Source organism: Rhinoderma darwinii, chromosome 2 (genome assembly GCF_050947455.1).
Source record: "Rhinoderma darwinii isolate aRhiDar2 chromosome 2, aRhiDar2.hap1, whole genome shotgun sequence".
NCBI lineage: Eukaryota > Metazoa > Chordata > Amphibia > Anura > Rhinodermatidae > Rhinoderma > Rhinoderma darwinii.
In genome coordinates this window covers 92,011,594-92,020,855 of record NC_134688.1, presented here as the reverse complement: position 1 = coordinate 92,020,855, position 9,262 = coordinate 92,011,594, and the positions used below count along the sequence as shown (strand labels likewise).

The 9,262-nt window shown below is 40.6% G+C and overlaps 1 long non-coding RNA gene across 1 annotated transcript; it reads left to right on the top strand.

Moving 5' to 3' along the window:
* Positions 1-395: 395 nt before the first annotated feature.
* Positions 396-7,921, top strand: LOC142740712 (uncharacterized). The gene is made up of 3 exons (XR_012880860.1): positions 396-625; positions 7,360-7,621; positions 7,717-7,921. It is a non-coding gene; the product is annotated as an uncharacterized LOC142740712 (long non-coding RNA).
* Positions 7,922-9,262: the final 1,341 nt, after the last annotated feature.

Below are 9,262 nucleotides of genomic sequence, written 5' to 3'. Positions count from 1 at the left end.
TTTAGTCAGGTAAGTAGCAGTGACATCACAACTCTCTAAGCTGCAGTGATATCATAGATGGCTTTCACTGTGACATCCCAACTAGTTTCCGACAGATAAGCTTAGGGGTGGAGATAACATATGTACTATCAACTTAGCAGTTAGAACTCAAAATGTTTCATATACTGTTCTTGCACATAGACCCTCTTGCTCTAAAGGGTCTTCCCTTTCAAATAAATAACTAGAATTATGCACTCTTTACACTATTTGCTTTTACACATATGTTAGTTTTGAATGATTACTACATGATCTCTGACTACTGACATTATTGTCCTATATCTTACAGTAAGGAGACAGAACATTTTTAAATAAAGTGAGAACGTTTCTAACCATATCACTTGCTTACAGGTATGAAAATGGCCTTTTTCTGGAACTGAAGACATCAGTCAGACTCAGAGATACTTTGAGCAGACAGCTCAGGAGTTATGACTTGGATCTCAGCCGCTTTACCTGACAGATTTATATCCCTCTTTATCTCTTTTGGGCCTCTTTATTTTTTTCTGTACAAGACAACGATCCTTCTACAGTTACATAGTACGGCAGATCTGAAAACTGACCGAAGCAACAGATTGTCAGTCCGCGTCAGGTAGGAAAAACAATTATAATCAATTTGTTTAAGGCCTGCTTCACATGGCCATGTTCCGTCCATGAGATACGGACCATATGTCAGCCGTATTTTCCGGACCAAACACAGTCACTGCCTCCCTGCGGGACTACTGCCCCGTATTGAAAACATGATTACAATATGGGACAGTATTCCTGCGGAGAGGCAGTGGACTCCTAGCATCATAGATAACTATGATGCTAGGAGTCTGGCTCCCTGAACTGTGTTCAGTACAGGAAAAATGGCCAACATGACTGCAGGTCAGACTACACAATGTTTTATAGCGGTCTATAAACATAGCGTTTGCATTGGAGGTGTATACACAAAATGGTAGGATATTTTTACCAAGTCCATTTGCAAAGTTACTTTATTTTTTATTCTAAATGCATTGTGGCAGTAAAAAAAATGGTTGCAAGGAGGTACACATACCCTTAAAGGGGTTAAAATTATCTCTTATAATTGTATTTTGGTTTCATTACAAATACTTATCTGTATTTTTTTTGTGTGTGTAAATTATGTCATCAACCAAAACATGCTTTAATTTCAATCTTTTCTTTTTTAGTCACCCAACAGTATTTTTGGATTCAGCAGAAATTCTGTTTACAATAAGTATCTTGGTTGATTTGGTGCCAAACTGACAATTGCTTCCATCCCTGCCGGCAGTGAAGGGAACACAGACATGTGGTCTCCCTTTGGTAGACATTAAGCAAATTGATTCACTGTAACTTTTCCTTAATGGCAGATCCAGCTCTGTTCACAATCCCAGGTGACAACAGGGAGCAGTCTCTGTCTAATCTCAAGCCACAAACTAAATTTAGGTCTGTGTTTTGCTATCATAGCAACATACATGGGGAACATACAGAATTTTTCAGCTGTTTTAGCTTATGGTTTTCTTAGTGAATTAAATTTTATGCTGCTCTAGACAAACAAGTCTGTTTAGTTCATGCATAAAACAAAAGCCACCGGATCTTCCCTCAAATAGTTTCCATAGTATCCAAATAGTTTGTAATGTTTAATGAAAACAGGAAGTAGCCCTCCGTCTCTGCATTAACATTCGCCCTGGGTGGGAAAGTAATCAGATGTTTTTTGTCGCAAATTATTCCAAGCTCATTGGAATTATAAAACTTAAGCTTCATGGAGAATTTGGTCTTTAAGACGTTACTCTTTGAACTGTCCTAATTCCTGAAGGGTTCCTTCAAAGCAGTAATTAAAAAAATAATATTTTTATTTACATAAAAAAATTATGTCAAAAACCTAAAGTTTTTCCAAATGGTTTATATTTGAGATGAAACTATATGGTGGGATTGTTTTTTTTCTTTAATCCACAGCTTTCAGTAATCCTGCTGAAACTACCTTTTCTACAGGAATGTAACTGTGGGCCCCAGGGCAAATTTTGCACCTGCCCCCTTTCCCGACTTGCTGCTTGGATGTGCGGGTCCATTAAGATGTATGTTTTGTCCCACCCCAGAGGATATAAATTGTATCTCAAAGGCAACATAGCTAAAACACTGTTTCCTATGTATGAAAATATACCTTAAATAATAGTCATAAACTTACCAAATAATACCACTATACAAGGAGCAAATATCATAATACTGTTACAAAAAAAATAAATCTGAATACCAAGGCCAATATTACCAATGATACCGCTATACAAGGGACAAACAATACCACCACACCATGACCTCATATCACCACCACATAGTGGCGGAATAATATCACCATACAGTTACTGAATAATACCGCCACACCATGACCACATATTACCAAATCATAGTGACTTAATAATACCATCATACTGTTACTGAATAAAAACCACTGTACAAAGACCAATATTACCGCCATACAGTGAATATATAGTGGTAAATACCAGTCCTTCACAGGCGTTCTGCCGACCAGGTAAGTGAATACAGTACAGCTATATCCAGTAACACACAGGTGATGTCTTCTCAGATTAGAGTCGTTCATTTTCCATTTACTTCCTTAAAAGGCCCAGACCACAATGACAAATTTTGCCAACCGCAACTCGCCTCTGCAGAATTTGAAGCACAATCATCTATAGCGATAGATTTTCCAGCATCTTCCCCAGCTTTTCACCACTCTCTTATACACAAACTCCTTATCCATAGTGTCCCATACGGTAATAATGCCCCAATTAGTGCCCCACACAGTAATAGTGCTCCTCTTACTGCCTCAGTTACAGTGCCCTCACACAGTAAGGGTATGTGCACACACACTAATTACGTCCGTAATTGACGGACGTATTTCGGCCGCAAATACTGGACCGAACACAGTGCAGGGAGCCGGGCTCCTAGCATCATAGTTATGTACGATGCTAGGAGTCCCTGCCTCTCTGCTGGACAACTGTCCCGTACTGTAATCATGTTTTCAGTACGGGACAGTAGTTCCACCGAGAGGCAGGGACTCCTAGCATCGTACATAACTATGATGCTAGGAGCCCGGCTCCCTGCACTGTGTTCGGTCCGGGACTTGCGGCCGAAATACGTCCGTCAATTACGGACGTAATGCCCTCGTGTGAACATACCCTAATAGTGCCCTCTTTGTGCTCCATACACAGTAATGACCCTTTATTTTCAGCCACACAGTAGTAATGTCCCCCTTTGTGCCCCACACAGTAGTAGTCCACTTTTGTGCCCGCATTTAGTAGTTGTCCCCTTTTGTGCCCCATATAGAAGTAAGGTGTCCCCATATAGTAGTTGTCTTTTTTGTTCTCCCTTTACTTTTTTTCCTCTATTGTGCTTTTGTATAGTAATAAGGTTCCCTTATATAGTAGTTACTGTAGGTACCCCTATATATTAGTTTAGTCCCCCTCACCCATTAATAGTGCCCCATTCGCTTCAATGAAAATTAAAAAAATCCCTGATACTATGACGAGCGGCTGGGTCTCCTGCCTGCTGCCCGATTCAGGTGGCGTGATGCAGCCTCTGGCTTATAAGAACAAGTGCCGCTGTCACTGTTCAGAGACTACTGGCCGACACCCTCCGAGCACCAGTAAGTGCAGGCTTGATGTGACAGAGGGGCCTGTGGGCCCTCTAGGCATTGGAGCCCGCCACTGTAGCCAACTTGATTCTATAAGGGCTCATGCACACAGATGTATTATTGCTCTTAAGAGAGGATGCCACCCACTGTTGACAAACTCCTGTTATGTCTTGGCTACTGTTTGTGATACTGAAATTAAAGGCAGAGTTGTAGTAAGGCTTTAATTTACCCAGGCAAACGATAAGTTTTCTGCCCTAGCCTTGTATCTAGACACCCTGGCCAATGCAAAGTGACTTGTTGGCACACTCTCTGGATCCCAGTACTTAGGGAACATTCCCCCCCCCCCCCCCAGGCCCGCTAACTAGGCCTATCTTAAATGTTTCTGTGCTCTGATTACAATATTTGCTTCGTTTTGCATAGAAGAATTGGAAAAATGCAGTGCCCACGTGTGCAAATGGATCATACAAACAGGGGAGTTAGGGGGAGGGGAGATAACAGTCTCCCTGATACCGGAGGGGGCCTAAAGGCCCCCCACACCACATAAGAAGACAATAGTATTATAAATGGCACAACAGATTATGCATTGGGGCTTATGAGCTTTAAAGAGGCTCTGTCACCAGTTTAATACTTCTCTATCTCCTACCTAATCTAATAAATGCTTTGTTGTAGATAACTACTGCTTTGCTGTTTTTTTAAAAACGTTTATTAGTGACAAAGTTCTGATAATTTTTATATTTATGCAAATTTTCAGTAAAAGCCCAACTGGGCGTTTTTTTAGTTTCACCAAGTGGGCGTTGTAAAGGAAAGTGTATGACTGCTGCTGAGGAGGATAATCGTCCTGGCATGGCTGGAACCGATGTCTGGTCATTCTCCCGTTGCTCCGGTGAAGGAACTGCGGGAGGAAGTCACGTCTCGCGAGATCACGCTGTGCTGTGAATAAAGCTGGGCATGAATGACAAGAAGTGTATGACCCTGATTGGTCAGCGTCATACACTTTTCTTTACAACGCCCACTTGGTGAAACGAAAAAAAAAATTACAGAAATTTTGCATAAATATACAAATTATCAGAACTTTGTCACTTAAAAAAAAACAAAGCAGTAGTTATCTACAACAAAGCATTTATTAGATTAGGTAGGAGATAGAGAAGTATTAAACTGGTGACAGAGCCGCTTTAAGTTACGCCTCCGCATACTGATACCATACCTTTTTATAGGTACTGTATGTTTTCTTATGCAATAGGTTGTTGTTGTTGTTGTTGTTAAACTTATTACTTACAATTATCATTATCATCATTACAACTGGTGACATTTCTTATGTGGTCAGTTTCCTCAATATTTTGCTTTGCTTTATCTTCTGGATTCGTTTTTACATGCCTAATTTCCCTGCAAAGTAGCTGTGACTAAAGTATTACATTAGGGCAGTTCAATTCCCTCAGAGGACATTTCCAGAGGAAATTAATCATGAACGTATGTGGATATATGTGCAGCCAACCCCGCAGTCAGCGACTCTTTATGAATTATTAAGCAGTGCTTTCCCTCAAGCAGCAGGATAACATACTGTACCAGAACTACAGCAGCTTCAATTAGAAAAAAAGCATACTCACATTGTACCAAAACTTCAAGTCATCTAAAATAATAGTTATTAATCATCATTATTATAATTATACTATTATACTAATATTTGTAAACTGTATCTGTCTAATTGAGGCTAGGGTATGTAAAAAAAAAAAAAATCGGTTGGTAGGAACATTAACTTAAGGGGTATCCATCTTTGGACAATCCATTTTTATACATCCTATTAGGGCAGTGGTGGTCAATCTGCCACATTATTAGGGCCTCAGATGTGGCCCTTTACATCATTCAAGGGCCGCACATTCTACTCAATGTCCTATGCTCCCCGTTTACAACATAGTGGTGGGAGCACACACCTGTTTTTGCCATCCACTGTACTAGGGCATACTGTATTCACTTCTGTTTCATGACTTAGAAATGTACCATTTTCGTACCACACAATGCCTGAAAAAAAGACCTAAGATATCTTGAAATCTTTCTTATTCATCTAACTGCAATCTGTGTTACTACGGATGACTAACACGGTATAACACTCTACTGCTGCTATTTGGTCAACATGATCTTATCCAGAGGCATAAATTGTAACTCCTGGACCCCAAGGCAATTTCTGTAACAGGGTTTCCCACCTACCACGTGCCATTTCTACTACAGGTGTTTTCTTATGTGTCAGATGGGACCTTAGGCCACTTTCAGGCACCAGGGTCTGCGTGCGAGTGCAACCTCTGCACCGCTATAGCTATGACCCTGCACCCCTATAGTGACGCCTCTTCTCTTATCTATATCTCTTGATCAGGATGAACACCTATAGTTCTTACCTTATCCTACGTTTTCTGTATGGATTGCTTCGAGGTAATACTTAAAGAGGCTCTGTCACCAGATTTTGCAGCCCCTATCTGCTATTGCAGCAGATAGGCGCTGCAATGTAGATTACAGTAACGTTTTTATTTTTAAAAAACGAGCATTTTTGGCCAAGTTATGACCATTTTCGTATTTATGCAAATGAGGCTTGCAAAAGTACAACTGGGCGTGTTGAAAAGTAAAAGTACAACTGGGCGTGTATTATGTGCGTACATCGGGGCGTGTTTACTACTATTACCAGCTGGGCGTTGTGTATAGAAGAGTCATCCACTTCTCTTCACAACGCCCAGCTTCTGGCAGTGCAGATCTGTGACGTCACTCACAGGTCCTGCATCGTGTCGGCACCAGAGGCTACACTTGATTCTGCAGCAGCACCAGCGTTTGCAGGTAAGTAGCTACATCGACTTACCTGCAAACGCCGATGCTGCTGCAGAATCATCTGTAGCCTCTGGTGCCGACACGATGCAGGACCTGTGAGTGACGTCACAGTGCTGCACTGCCAGAAGCTGGGCGTTGTGAAGAGAAGTGGATGACACTTCTATACACAACGCCCAGCTAGTAAAAGTAGTAAACACGCCCCGATGTACGCACATAATACACGCCCAGTTGTACTTTTACTTTTCAACACGCCCAGTTGTACTTTTGCAAGCCTCATTTGCATAAATACGAAAATGGTCATAACTTGGCCAAAAATGCTCGTTTTTTAAAAATAAAAACGTTACTGTAATCTACATTGCAGCGCCTATCTGCTGCAATAGCAGATAGGGGTTGCACAATGTGGTGACAGAGCCTCTTTAAGGTTTTTTTCCTCAGACATCTGATTTTTACACAGAAACTTGCTTTTAATAACTTAACCAAACATGATTGTTAAACTGAGCGCAATGTTAGATATATCAGACTTTTTTTTCCAAGTGAACTATGAGCTCGATTGATATTAGCACCTATAAGATTTATGCCCTTTACTGTGTGGTAGAGACATTTGTCATTACATCCCTGTTTGATTCTCAGAAAGGAAATCCCATCACAAAGTGCTTTGGTGTTTTTGTGGACAGCACATGTTTTTATTGTATCCCGCCCACACTGCTGTCCGGCTGTAGTCAGTTGGGATTCCTTTCACCACACACTTGCATAACCCGGCCTGGAAAATCTCTGAATGGGTTTCACATCTATCTTTGGAAAGTACATGTAAAAATATATATATATTTTTTTGTAAATTTAATTAATTCTATTCTTTTTTTTTTTTACTTATTTGTTTTTGCCACTGTGGTTTCTAAAATTAACAACAGAAAATGGCATCCATTACAGCTCACTAGCTGGCTCAGGCAGACTTATTATTCGTGACTGTGGGAAATCTTGATGGCAAATCCTGCGGCAGCCATATTGGTTGTCATCAAGTCTTCCCTACTGAAGAAAGCAACTGAGGGGCATGGAAAGGGGAAACATGATGAAAGGAAGGGGGAGGCCTAAATCCTAAAACCTTTGTTTCCCTCTATTGATCCAGAGGAAGGCAATAAAGCCAATAAAGTATGTGTCAATCTGCCATAAAAGGTAAAAATTTATTTTCTGATCCCAACTGGATCAACATTCAAACAATTATTCTATACATTTACATAAACATTGTTGTTTTTTTTTTTTTTTTTAAGAAATCATCTAAGTCTTCCATAAAGCCTCCAACTGCTTCTGCTAAAACCAGTTCCTGAGGTGTATATTCCACAGATTTACAGTTCTTATGGTAAAGAAGGTTTGTCGCCTCTGGAGATGAAACCTTTTTTTTTCCTGATGGAGAGAGTGCCCTCTTGTCTTTTAAAAGGATTTTACATGGAACAGCTTTTCAGCATATTTTTTGTATGGATCATTTACAGTATATAACAATCATTATATTACCCTTAGACTTCTTTTCTCAAGAATAAATAATATTAATATAATCATTGGTTTTTAATGCAGTTTTTAAAATTCAAGGGCATCCTTTTTCTGAAACAGTGTCCATAACTGAACCACATATTCCAGATGAGAATGCCCGAATGCTAATAAAGTATAATATTATTTTCCTGTCCATACCTCTTTTAACACGACATTATCTTGTTGGCTTTAGATGCAGCTGATTGACATTTCATGCTGGTATTCACTCTATGATCTACATGTACTATACATCCAGATCCCTCATTACAAGTGACTCTCCCAGTTTTACATATTCTATATGCAGATTATTAGTAGCCCGCTGCATAACTTTACATTGATTCTCATTTGCCATGTGGCAGCCGAAACACTCAGTGAATTCAAATCAGCTTTTAATTTATGATCATCTACTATAGACTGTACTATACTACATAGCATGCTATCATCAGCTATACCAAGAAAGTAGCATAAACATAATATTGAGGTTAAATGATAATCAGTAAACCCAGATTAGGCTTCGTTCATATCTGCGTCAGGGCTCCGTTCCATCTGGGCTTTCCATCAGAACGGAGCCCTGACTGAAACAAACGGAAATCATAGGTTTCCGTTTCCATCACCATTGATTTCAATGGTGACGGATCCGGTGCCACTGGTCGTTTAGTTGGAATCAATACCGTAGTCGACTAGGCTATTGATTCCGTCAAAACGACGGAACCCTTGCACAACGGAGACAAACGGAAACCATTGGCACCGGATCCGTCACCATTGAAATCAATGGTGATGGAAATGGAAACCTATGGTTTCCGTTTGTTTCAGTCATGGCTCCATTCTGACGGAAAGCTCAGATGGAACGTCGAAATGGAGCCCAAGCACAGATGTGAATGAAGCCTTAGTGTTTTCCATTATATAAAAAAGCTGGGCATATATCCCGTGACCAGGGGCGTAACTAGGAAAGACTGGGCCCCATAGCAAACTTTTGACTGGGGCCCCCCCCTCCCTTGGGTGTCACACAACCCCCCCTTGTAGATAGTGCCTTTTTTACAGGCCCCCTGTAGATAACGCCATACAGCCCCCCTGTAGATAACGCCATACAGCCCCCCCTGTAGATAACGCCATACAGCCCCCCTGTAGATAACGCCATACAGCCCCCCTGTAGATAACGCCATACAGCCCCCCTGTAAATAACGCCATACAGCCCCCTCTGTAGAGAACGCCATAAAACAAGAAATACCTGGTATACAATTATTATTGTAGATTATTATATCTATGCACGTCTTTACTAGGTCCATATAT